Source organism: Schistocerca serialis, chromosome 2, assembly GCF_023864345.2.
Source record: "Schistocerca serialis cubense isolate TAMUIC-IGC-003099 chromosome 2, iqSchSeri2.2, whole genome shotgun sequence".
NCBI lineage: Eukaryota > Metazoa > Arthropoda > Insecta > Orthoptera > Acrididae > Schistocerca > Schistocerca serialis.
The window spans coordinates 487,788,413-487,802,544 of NC_064639.1; positions in this window are offsets into that span (position 1 = coordinate 487,788,413).

Sequence of the window (14,132 nt, forward strand, 5' to 3'; positions counted from 1 at the left end):
CCCGAAGAATTTTGTTTATGCATTCAGTAATTCTAGAAACTAACGGTGGTAGTAAGAAGGTGGTTCCTCATTCTTCTTATTATCGTGCTGGATACTGTTTAGCTTGAAGGCTCTACCTACGGAAAAATCGTCATAGTCTTCGACATTCAGTGTCTCCTTTAAGAAATTCGGATCCGATTGTTGTCACTGATACGGAATGCACGTGAAAACAGAGTATTGAGCGCTGTTTGCTTCTGGGCTGGGTGGCGATGGTAAGTGGGATCTAAATACTTGGTTGTCAAGTTTTGTTCGTAGACTCTATGTTCAATGTGTCCAAAAGTCAGAACGCCTGTAGATCAACAAGTGTAGGAACGAGAGACCACTCTCTCTCTCTGTCTCTTTCTCTCTCTCTCTCTCTCTCTCTCTCTCTCTCTCTCTCTCCCCCTCCCCCTCCCTCCCTCCCTCTATCATCTCCAATGTAAAGTTGATATTATGATCAATTTCATTCAAGAAATTGTGGTATCCGTGCAGCTTTTCTTCACTTCGTGACCATACAACAGATCTGTCGACCGCATAGCGTCGCATTATTTAATGCTTTTTGCTCAAAATACTTCCAAAAAAAATGTGTTTTGCTGCTGGCGACAAAGGTGAATCCATATAAAAACCGTCAGAATATCCATATGATATACTCCTTTATATTTAAAACACTTCTAACATAGAATTCTATCAGGTATCAGGCAGCAATTCTATTCCTTACGATCACATCTGCTAAATAAGGGTTGTGCTTCAAAGCATACAAAAGTGTCAGTCGTAGACATTTTCACTGTGCTTAATATTTCTAAAAAAATGTTTTGAATATTTGACGAAAGTATTTTTCTAGCTATGAGTCTTGGTTTTCTCGATACGTGACTTGACAAAAAGTAAGTTGAAGAGTTAATTCTGTCCAGTATTGGGCTCAGCGCGGCCCTTTATTTATGCGCCTTGAGAATTCGTATATTCTAGGTGAGACAGACATTCCGGACATTGAATTCTTGGTAACAGAGCTATCCGCTCTAGAGTCTGATAGATATAATTCTGTTTGTAGGATCACTTTCGAATGCCAGCATGGGTAGTTTGTTAGCATGTAGTTACGCACCTTGAAAATGAATCTTATGAGACGCTGCGAGCAGAATTTGATGCATGATGGTGCGCGTTTGATGGAGGTCGTCGGTGCGGCTGAGCCTGTATGTAGAGAGCACTAGAGCAGCGCCGAGCGTTGTGTATCGTTGACAGCCAGCGGTAAACTTCACGTGATGGATCGCTGTACCTCGTCGACGCCTAAAGGCGTCATACAGTCAAGATGCGGTGTTAGCACGGAGAGGGCTGCAAGTGTCCCACCGAGCTGAGAACTATGTCATCGCGCCCTTTTGCGCGGGGCCCCGCTGGTACCGAAACAAAACATCCCTGATTACAGTGGCTCCTCAGTGCACACAATGGTATGCTGATTAGTAAGGCACAATTCTGCCGATGGAACTCACTCCAAAAATGGCTCAAATGGCTCTGAGCGCTATGGGACTTAACATCGATGGTCATCAGTCCCCTAGAACGTAGAACTACTTAAACCTAACTAACCTAAGGACAGCACACAACACCCAGTCATCACGAGGCAGAGAAAATCCCTGACCCCGCCGGGAATCGAACCCGAGAACCCGTGCGCGGGAAGCGAGAACGCTACCGCACGACCACGAGCTGCGGACTAACTCACATCATTTAGACCGCAGTGATAGCTGAATAATCAAGAGGCGACACAAAGTTGAAAGTTGTAGCTCCTTCACCTTTTTGTCCCTTACGGTGACACTGTTCCCTGTAGCCTACGAGATGGAGAAAGCACATCTAACCGACCCTTTTCCACAATCCACAAATTTAAACTCACGCTTGTGTTCCAAAATATTCTCTGTAACTTGTGTCTGTACACTGAGACCGCTGCTTCATAAATGGTTCAAATGGCTCTGAGCACTATGGGACTTAACTTCTGAGGTCATCAGTCCCCTAGAACTTACAACTACTTAGAACTACTAAGGACATCACACACATCCATGCCCGAGGCAGGACTCGAACCTGCGACCGTAGCGGTCGCGCGGTTCCAGACTGTAGCGCCTAGAACTGCTCGGCCACTCCGACCGGCACCGCTGCTTCCTGTGGACACTGAACATAGACCGTATTTTGCAAACTGCGGAAAGCACAGATATTGCTTTATTTCCAACCGAATTTTTAGTGTCTGGTTGGTGGGTAAGTAGCGTTTTGCCATAAGTTTAATAAACACAACAGAGACACACGACCTTGACTATTTAGAACAGTCCTCCAGTGCTGGGCTAACTTTTCGATTCCGTGACTGTACAAATCACGTGGTTTTTAAGGAGAACACGTCGAGCCATGTTCGGAGAGGAGAGCATTTTCATCCGGAGAGGAAGTTCCTTGAAGGCTGTTCAATAGAGAGCGAAAGGAGTGCAAGATCAGATGAATAAGGTGGCTGCGGAATGACTTCGCAAACTAACTCTTGTACAGCGTTTTTTCTCAGTCTAGCGGTATGAGGGCAGGCGTCATCCAGGAGAAGCATCACTTCACGCAGTCTTGCTGGTCGTTGTGTAAGTCTTCAAGGCTAGTCACTTGCTGACAATAAATGTCTGCAGTGATGGCTACATCTCGGGGAAGCAATTCCTAGTACACCACATCGTCGCTGTTCCTGATAAATAACATTTAGTTTTGTGGTTGCCCGCAGGTCTCTGTACGGCGAGTTCTGCTTTGTTTAGGTCCTAGCATTCCATTTTTCCTTCTGTTAGCGTAAAGACACCATTTCTCGCCACGAGCGGTGTTTTCGCGAGCTAACTGATGACGAGCAAGCACGTACGAACAACCTCTGATTTTTGTGATTTTGGCTTAGAGCATGCAGTAGTCGCACACCTGATTTTTGAACCTACTCATTTCATGCATATGTCGCACGATAGTGGAATGATCACACTTCATCACATTACAATTCACTTGACATAATTTTGACGCAAAATTGAACTTGGAAATTTGATAAAATGTGGACGCCACAGAAGAAAGCACAGCGTGTGGCCTGTTTCATACAGACAATGTCCGATATACAAGCGCAACGAAAGTTTTGAACACGGCATGGAAAGCAACCATCGTCCCGACCGACCGTTTGCGCTTGGCATACGGAATTTGTGGAAGACACACGTTCGAAATGCATTTGAATATGTCCCCACAGAGATCTTGAATCGTACGTGGAGAGAAATGGAATTCCGACTACACACTATCCGTGCCACTAAGAGTGCACATATTGATCTGTATGAATGAAGAAACAAAAGTTTATGAGTTATCTTATGAGATTAAAGATATTAAAGTTTTAACTTGCACAGATAATTTATGGGCACCCTGTTTTATTCCTCTTTTCCTTAATTTTTTTTTTCGTATTGAACATCGAATTAAGTTCATGTTGTCCAAACGTTATGTATGTCCGTCACTCTAAAATTTACATGGCTACCTAATGTTTTCCAATGGCATCTCTGCCCACCCTCAATCAGGTCTTCCATCACTGTGACAGAAAGAGAACTGTAGACTTTCGTTGCTTCAATTTATCTAGGCTAACGTTATAATTACTTTTACACCTACTGCTACCACAGCACATAGTACTACTGTAATAACAAACAATATTACTATTACAATTACATTAAAATTCCTATTACTACCACTATCACTATCTAGATTTTTCTTCAGTAAATACCAGTAATACTGAAAATTATGTTACTAACACCAACATTAATTCTAATAGTTCTTCTGTGATTCCATAATATGATAATATAAGAGTCACTGACTCTCTGAGAACAAATTTTTTCCACGGCCACCAATCAGCAGAATAGAAATAATCAGTCGTCAGCTGCTCAAATTTTTCTAAATTAACTTCTTGGCTAGTTTCGGCAAATTAATTTGCCTTCCTCAGAAGATCACACAATTTCTCTTACATCGAAAAACAATCGTCAAGCAAGCTCTGGACGATGAAATCCTACACAAATGGGTATAGAATAAGAATTTGGTGACTAAGTTAAAAAGTAACGTAAAAATTCGAAGACATGGTGACCAAAAAAATTTCCCATCATAAATGAAATATTGAAACGCCACAAGACACATTATGATTAGCAGCGACAGACTGACAGCACTGACAGACCGATAGTTTTACTATAAAAGATTTCAATTATATAAGAAGCAACGAGCGCTAATGTACCTAAAACCTTATGAAAACTAATCACAATGATGGCGTTCGTGTCTACAACCTAAGTCAAACATAACAGAACATCAGTCTTAATAAATGAAACACCAAAACGGACCCTACGTCGTGTGCTAATCAAGCGTATAAGTTTACACACGAAAAATACATAGTTCATAGCTTATAAAAAGGGATGAGAAGGGGTATAATGATCAAGTAATGGTGGCGCCGTGTGCCGATGGAGAGTCGGCGCTACATTGAATTTTCCAGAACCTTGACGTAGAGGCCGTTTTCCGGATACGAGTTTTCAGCGACGCGAGTAAGTTGGCCCGCCCGGCTGAAACATCCGACTCGATGGCGAGCGCGAGATCTCAGTGCGTATTTACCAGCTGTCTTTCCGTTTAGGAGATCTTCCTCTTGCTCTTATAAGTAATAGATACAGCGCAATACATCTACGTTAGTAATTTAAAACATTAGGCAGATAACGATGTAACGTAGGAAAATATATCAGGGACACTGATCACTTTACAAGTAGGTGGCCTGCAGCTCTTACTAGACATCAAAGTTAAAACAAACTTTAAAAAAATATGTAAAGGCTTCATCACGCAAAAAAACACTAAGATATCCTGACTAGATAATAAAGCTTGAGGGAAAAAAATGAGCAAACAGATACAAATGTTAAGCTTCTTTTCATACTTAACGAGAGCCCCCTATTAATAAATGTCTAAAATCGGGAATATACAAAATTCAGTGCACAGTATGCCCAAGGTTTTATACAGAAGAAACAGGAAGGGCGTTTAAGACTCGGTTCCGTGAACATTTATTGAACAAAGACGGCGGGAATGCTCATAAGTCAACTTTTACAGGACATCTTAAAGCTGAAAAGTATTTATACCCACATTTATAAGCGTTCCCGTCCGGTCTCCAAATATCTGCTGAATGATCAGTTATCGCTTGAAAACAAGTTGTTTTGTGATTGTATTTCCTCTCTTTCCAAATGATTTGCAACTTGCCTATTTGACTAGCTAATGGTTTATATCAGATAGCTAAAATGACGATTTGTACCTGTCGATTCAAATGACTTGTAACCTCCCAATTTGAATAACGCTTTTTACTGCATGTTAATAACAACCGTTTGCATTTGTTTGCTCATTTTTTTCCCTCAGACTTTGTTATCTAGTCAAGACGTTTTGTGCTTTTTTACATAATGTATTCTTTATACCGTATCAGGAATTTAGTAACTGGTTATATGTTTACATATGAACAATCATAAGAAAGTTTTAGATTATTGGTATTTTGTAATTTTTTGCCAATAACGCCTTTCGCCTTGTTTAAGGCACCTTCAGATTAACTGGAAAAACACTTACGAGGCTGCTGTCCGTGCAAATGTCTTAGCAGGCAAACACCGTTCTCAGTATTTTAAGAACATTGCGTGGTCCCCTAATATAAAATAGTGCGGAGTACACGGAATGTGACGTTTGAAATAAGTGAGTTGCCTTAGGTAGTTGCCTTTGTTGAGTTTTAAAAGACTTCGCGCACTGCTCTTGTAAATAGCGCAATCAAAATGGTAGTTATTTGCGCGTCCGGAACATTTACAACGGCATTTCTTACGTGATTCAATTCTGTGATGCATTTTTGTAGACCTAATCCTGTTTTTGGTATCTTTTGGACTGCGCTATATATTCTATAAGGGCACTGTGTAAAATCTCTTAAAGCTCGGCAAGGACAATTACTGAGGTCCTAAATGTATTTTAAACGCGACTTCCCTTCTATTCAACACTGTTTTATATATGGCACCAAGCAATGTTCTTAATTACTGAAAACGGTGCTTGCCTGCTGCGACATCTGCATCGAGGGTAGCCTGTGTGTTTAACACCTGTTGTGCCAACCGATCTGAAGAAGCCTAAAAAAAGATGAAATGCGTTATTAGCAAAATATAAAATAAGAAGTCTGTTTTGCAGCGAAGATCGTTATATCTTTATCACTGCTAGCTGCATCATCCCGCCATGAACTGGAAAAAGTTCCAGTTTGTAGTTAGCGTAGTTTTGTGGTAAATTAGTCACACTAATGAATTTTAAATAGTCAGAGGAATGTAATATACAACAAAATTAAATGGGTGCATTTTGATTCCATATTCGAAATATTTAGGTACTGACCACATGCCACATACACGATGACGTTGAAAATATTCGCAAAAAAATGTATTTTAGGGGAGGGGGGAAATAACAGATGAAAAGGATCCACCAGCTTCGTGTAGTGTCGCGGAATAGTAAAGAGTTGGAAACGTGGAATATTGTCAAAGTTTCGCTGCCTATGCCGAGATCCAGAGGCAGTTGGTTAGCCAAGAGGTAAGGGTATTGCACATGTATTGGATTGTGTCGTCACACAGGGGCAATGGCCGGGTTACAAACAACAGGCGAAAGAGAATTGCTTAGCACGCGGGTTTGTGTTAGACGGAGACTTTCGTAGAGTGCAAGACAGAGGTATAGCGTCTGCTGTATTGCATTTCACAACTTCGCGTAAGTCTGCCGCAACAACACGTAACTCTGTCGCAAGAACACCTAAGGGGCGAGTACGACAGATGAACCGGCAGTATAAGTGGAACGAATGCCTTCATTACAAAGGAGCATGACGTCAGGACGTCGCTCGTGCTTCCTTTAAATACGCCAGCTTTGATAGCAACAAGGCACTCACAGCTAGACTTGCAGTTAGATGTGTGCTGGGCCGCTGCGTAGCGCTCAGCTCGGTGATCGACATGTTAATCTTTATTAAGGAGATGTTGCCGTAAGGGCGGCCCATCCAGCAGCAGACGTGAGGGGACAGTACCAGCTCTGGTCCTCTCTGCTGTCGCTGTCAATCATCAACCCAGGATTAGCAGACATCGCGGCAGACTCGCTCGCCGCCAATGCTGACCACATTAGTGAGCCGTCGTCGAGATAGTGCGGGGCCTAGGCCCTGTGCATCCGCCATCACAACTGGGTGAGCCGACGACGCTGGGGGACTGCAGCCCGTCCCGCCCGTCCACCGCGGACGAGCCACCAGGAGGAGCAGGGAAGAAGACACGGTGGGATAGAGTACACTCCGCACTACGAGAACGCCTCTCGGGCCGACAGCGCCGGGACTCCAACCCGCCGCCGCCGAGCCGGCCGGCCAGCCGGGCACCACCAGCCACGCGCGGCCGAAGTACGAAGTAAGGACATTTCTCCGTTACGTCACAGCACGCGGCGCTGCGCTAGCAAGACTGGTGCGGCCCGGAGCTGGTGTCATCCCTACGAGTCAGCGAGGACTCGGGGAAGGTCGTTGATATCACCAAGCTCAGCCAGCCTGTGTTATGCGGGCCACATTGTACTCGGCAGGAATAAAGATGTTATGAATTAATAATGTTTCTTTGGCGTTTCTGGCGCGTCCACAGTCATTTTCTAGCATCCTTACAACTGGAGAGGTCACCGCTCAGCCTCCAGTCCACCGTAGGCGACCGGGACCACCGGGGCGCGCCTACATGTGAAACTCCATTTCTGCTTCCATTCTGCAAATATTAAATTCATTAATCTTTGTGGTCAAAGAACAGCCCGAAAGGAAGGAAGGAAACAAGATTGGGTTTAACGTCCCGTCGACATCGAGGTCATTAGAGATGGAGCACGAGCTCAGGTAGTGTCAATGTTGGGGACGGAAATCGGCCGTGCTCTTTAAATGGAACCATCTCGGCATTTGACTCGAGCGATTCGGGGAAATCACGGAAAACCTGGCCAGATGCGGGTTTGAACCGTCGTCCTCCCGAATACGAGTCCAGTGTAACAGCCCGAATTCATACCTTTCCTTTTTAATGTGGTCACTTGGTTATGTTACGCTGTACAGTTACGCTGTACAGTTACCTCCACACGTGGTACGGTGGTTTGCAGAGCACAGATGAAGCTGTAGGTTGGCCAGCAGGTAACTAAGAGTAAGAGTACAGGAGCGACTGCTGTGTGTACCTGGCGGTGAGCAGACGTCCCGCAGTCGGACCGGCGGGCTGTGACGGTTGAGCCCCACGTCCGGCTGTGGAGAGCACCGTAATGACGACACGTGCTGCGTGGCGCCGCGCCTGCTGAATATTCAACGCGGCCCGCCAACGAGACTGCCAAGCCAAGTACGCGGCGCGGGCCTCGTCTGCGAAACGACTGCCCGCCCGGGATTCTCCCGTACCTCCGGCCGTGGCTATGCACCGGCGCACCGAGCCGCGCCGCGCAAACCCAATTCCGAGCTCTCAGACTTCGAGAAACACTTATCATTCAGGGCAAAGTCTTCAACACTACATACTGGATTCAACGACGTGCAATGGTATCAGTGTCTAGCAGTGCGGACCCACTGCCTTCAAATGGCGTGAATAGAGCCTAGCGACAGCCATTGTCTTCTTTGAGCTGTGACGTCACGGTATTGCGGCGTGTGACGTCATATGTGCGCAGACTGAGGTAGCGTACGACACTGATCACGTCGGCCTAGATTCTACGGCGGCGTGCTCGAAAGTAATGCCTCAGAATTTTAAAAGTTTTTAAATAAAACAGACGTTATTAACATTCTACATCTTTATTCTTCACCTCTACACATTTGCAGCTCTGTGTCGCTAGAGGGCTCCGAATTGTAGCGTGTAACTTGGCGGTGTGTAACGTAACTATGCCTGTGCGTACAAACAGCGTTCTGTAATCGAGTTTCGAATTCTAAGAATTAGTTCACACGTCGAGCTCTCTCTCCTGCAGCACGACAAAGCCGGACCACACACGGGCCCTGCAACGTTTGCAAAGATCCAATGGCTTGGGTTCACTATCATCGATCATCCTCTGTACAGTCCAAACATAGCCCCATATGATTTTCATACGTTTCCATAACATACAAAACACTTTCGAAGACTTCGTTTTCAAATTGATGGAGCGGTGGAAGCAGAGGTGAGGTTGTGGCTCCTTTAATAAAGTCGAGCATTCTACAGTGGTGGTATCAACAAACTAATTCCTCGTTGGAAGAAATATGTTCGTCGCCACGGTGACTATGTAGCTAAATAAATATGTAAACATAAATAATACAGATGTAGAACGTTAATAATGTTTGTTTTACATTAAAAAAACTTGAAGAGTATTTATACAAAAAATTCTTAGGCATTACTTCTCAACGGGCCCTCGTACTTCGTTATTCCAGTTACGGAGTGAAAAAAAATTATATGTCAGGTAATTTCGGCCCATAATGACCATTTTCGGTCCTACAAAGCTACAGAGGCAATTTGTCGTACAACACACACACACACATGGAGCACCCACTCCTTCACTATGACGATGCCAGACGACAAACGAGCACTGCAACAATCCACCTCCTTGGGTTCACTATCATCGATCGTTCTCCGTGCAGTCCTAACCTGGTCACTCACATCCGATGCTCATCTATTTCGAAAACTTAAAGAACACCTCCAAGGACTTCACTTCGATACTGATGTAGCGATGAAAGCAGCAGTGATGTTGTAGTTCCGTCAACAAGACCAACATTCTGCAGTGACGGTATCAACAAACTGGTCTCTCGTTGGGAGAAATGTGTTCATCACCAGGGTGTCTATGTTGTTAAATAAATGTGTAGACTTGAAGGTTTAAGATGAAAAATGTTAACAACCTTTGTTTTATTTAAAAAGCTTTATTAGTTTACGCATAAGATAATCGGAGGCTTCACTTTTCAGAAATGCGTCGTACGAGGTACGAAAAGTAAACATAAGGTTTTAATGAAGACCTCTACAAATTAATTATAGCGATTTTATTTTTTTAGAGGTGATAATTAAGGAATTATGACTACCTTCGCAGTTTGTGGTGACAGACCAATCTCTAACCATAATGCGAGGTCTGTTGTAATTTGGAAAGTGACAGTTTGGTTGTGAGTTGTCCAATCCAACTAATGTGTTGTCATGAGCGTAACCGTTTTTCACGATCTGGATCACTAAAGTTATTTTTATTTGTTACGAGTTCTTCGGTTCTCTCAATAAAGCTTTTGGCTCATGTATGAGATGCAGAGTAATTTCACTTGATACTTGCTCCTCAACGTGCGACGACGGTATTTGACGAGAACCAAAAGTAACCACAATGATTAAAGTAACCTTTGTGATACAGACGGTAAAAAAACTTATTGATTATAAGGATTTCACGTCCCATTTAAGTAATAATTTACTTATTGTGGTGCTTATTTTAGGAATGCTGAATTTCGAAAAATATATTGACTGCCATTTTCATGACGTCGTAGGTCAAAGCAGACTGGTGATATTTGCAGGTTTAATATTTTCCTCTAATACGTCACTTAATACAGAGGGGAAGTTAGAATTTGTATCAGATTGAATTTCTGCTCTACATAACAGAAAACACAGTGGAGATGGCGGATCTCTTAGCTGTTTGCAGTTAGGGATACTAGCATTACGAGGGACAGGTGGGAGTAATCATGGTCAACCACGTGACGTAGCGCTGTCATCTCGAATAAGTGCCTGCCCCCCCGATTCTCTCCAAGGTTCCTCTTTTGACGACTTATAAACCTCAACAGCGCAATTTATTCCATAACCTCGTTTCGCATCTAACTTTTGTATCGCACACTCCAGGAGTGAGAGAAACTTTCAAATTGCAATATTCCTCACCTTTGTCTGATTTCGTTGTCTGCGTCTACTACGAGTAATACACTATCTGCTTTCTCGATAGATATTAAAAGTCATTTCTATATCCTTACCGAGTGGAGACCAGTTCGCGCAGGCATTGGTCACTTGATAAATTCCTGCATTAGACTGTCATTCGGCCGGATTCCATTCGTTGCCTTGAAATCAGAGGTCGTCGACACACTTTCTGAGCAGGTCAGGAATTCCGATCTGCGAATAACGTACACACAGCAAGAAAAATGTTTGGAGAACCTTCAAGTTACCCTCTCTACAGTCAGAAAGAGTGTAACGAACGTGCTACAGAATTTGGGGTCAAAATCATTAAAACAAAGGCGTTTTTCTTTGCAGCGAGATTTTTTCACGAAATTTGTATCGCCTTCCTCCTCAGAATGCCAAAATATTTTGCTGGCGCCCACCTACATACGGAGAAATGATCACCAATTTTTTTTTTTTCAACTTCCGACCTGTCGCGAAATTAAAATCACAGTGAAAATCCGGTGAAGCTCTGCGCATGTGTGTTGCGCAGAGTCGCTAGAATGCCCGTCTGTGGCACTAATAAGCGCTTTACAGTTCTGAGTGCACAGTGAACACGTAAAGATGTCTACGACAATAGTTTTACTGTCCTCCTCTATCCGCTTCTACATCTGCATTTACATGTACGTGGCTCGTCTACAAATCACACTTAAATGCCTGGCGGCGGTTCACCGAACCACCTTCACACTAACTCTCTATTATTCCACTCTCGAACAGTGCGCAGAAAAAGCGAACACCTATATCTTTCAATGCGAGCTCTGATTTCCATTATTTTATTATGACGTTCGTTTCCCCCTAAGTATGTCGCACTTAAAAAAATATTTTCACATTCGGAGGAGAAAGTTGGTTACTGAAACTTCGTGAGGACATGACACCGCAACGAAAAACATCTTTGTTTTAATGATTTCTACCCCAAATCCTGTATCATGTCCGTGACACCCTTTCCCAAATTTTTCGAAAATACAGAACTTGTTGCCCTTCTCTGAACTTTCTCGATGTACTCCGCCAGCAGTACTCTAAGAGAGGACGGACAAGCGTAGTGTAGGCTGTTCCTAGTGTATCTGTTGCATCTTCGAAGTGTTCTGCCAGTGTCTTTAATTCACCATCCCCACGACATTTTCTATATGTTCTCTCCAATTGAAGTTGTTTTAAAGATAATCTGGTGCATGAATATATTAGCAACCACACCAAAAAGTGGATATGCAACACCTTTTATCTTAGAAAATATTCTGAGTAGGCTGTGTGTCTAGTGAAATATTTGCGCCAGGTTGTGATTTATTTCAATTCTCGTAAAATTCACGTTACCTCTTGAGGAACCTTTTATACTTACCAATCGAAGTGGTGCAATGGTAAGGAGACTGGACTCGCACGTGGTAGGAGCAAGGTTCGAATTCCCATTTAGCTGTCTAAAATAGGTTTCGCGCGGTTTTCCTATGTCTGTTAAGGGGGACGAACGTGAGAAACACAAGCTATTTAGAAGATGCACCAAATCGACAATTTTGAGGATACAACAATGAAATTCTGTACCTTTTCTCAGAAACTATTCAAAATATTTCTACAGGATTTTCTCTGTTTAATCTCTTCCCATATTTTAAACCTCTCTCATGGGCTTGTCTGAATATTTCAAGTAGGAGTATTTTCATAATTTTTAATTTAGTGTCGGCCTCTGTGGCTGAGCGGTTCTAGGCGCTTCAGTCCGGAACCGCGCTGCTGCTACAGTCGCAGGTTCGAATCCTGCCTCGGGCATGGATGTGTGTGATGTCCTTAGGTTAGTTAGGTTTAAATAGTTCTAAGCCTAGGGGACTGATAACCTCAGATGTTAAGTCCCATAGTGCTCAGAGCCATTTGAACCATTTAATTATAGTTCCGTATGTATAATATAAAATCAATTCAAAATTCCAAGCACTTTGCTCCATATCTCAGCTTACCCCCTGATTTTCGAAATTTACTCTTGAGACAAAATTTCTTTCGTGTATAGAAGCAAATGTACAAAATTTAATAAGTCTCGTCTAAATAAGTTCTGAGAAAAAGGAAGATGAAATTTCAGTTTCATCTTTGGCGCTGTCAGTGCCACCATTTACTACTGTACTTTAAACGTAAGTTAAAATACTATGGTGCAGACAGTTTAATCTTCAGAGCTGTCAGCCAACTTTAAACGCCGACTTTCAACTATATTTTGGAATACATTTCACATAAATTTTCTCAGCATGTTATAGTCTTAGGTGGAGATTTCAATTTACCAGATATAGACTGGGACACTCAGATGTTTAGGACAGGTGGTAGGGACAGAGCATCGAGTGACATTATACTGAGTGCACTATCCGAAAATTACCTCGAGCAATTAAACAGAGAACCGACTCGTGGAGATAACATCTTGGACCTACTGATAACAAACAGACCCGAACTTTTCGACTCTTTAAGTGCAGAACAGGGAATCAGTGATCATAAGGCCGTTGCAGCATCCCTGAATATGGAAGTTAATAGGAATATAAAAAAAGGGAGAAAGGTTTATCTGTTTAGCAAGAGTAATAGAAGGCAGATTTCAGACTACCTAACAGATCAAAACGAAAATTTCTGTTCCGACACTGACAATGTTGAGCGTTTATGGAAAAAGTTCAAGGCAATCGTAAAATGCGTTTTAGACAGGTACGTGCCGAGTAAAACTGTGAGGGACGGGAAAAACCCACCGTGGTACAACAACAAAGTTAGGAAACTACTGCGAAAGCAAAGAGAGCTTCACTCCAAGTTTAAACGCAGCCAAAACCTCTCAGACAAACAGAAGCTAAACGATGTCAAAGTTAGCGTAAGGAGGACTATGCGTGAAGCGTTCAGTGAATTCGAAAGTAAAATTCTATGTACCGACTTGACAGAAAATCCTAGGAAGTTCTGGTCTTACGTTAAATCAGTAAGTGGCTCGAAACAGCATATCCAGACACTCCGGGATGATGATGGCATTGAAACAGAGGATGACACGCGTAAAGCTGAAATACTAAACACCTTTTTCCAAAGCTGTTTCACAGAGGAAGACCGCACTGCAGTTCCTTCTCTAAATCCTCGCACAAACGAAAAAATGGCTGACATCGAAATAAGTGTCCAAGGAATAGAAAAGCAACTGGAATCACTCAATAGAGGAAAGTCCACTGGACCTGACGGGATACCAATTCGATTCTACACAGAGTACGCGAAAGAACTTGCCCCCATTCTAACAGCCGTGTACCGCAGGTCTCTAGA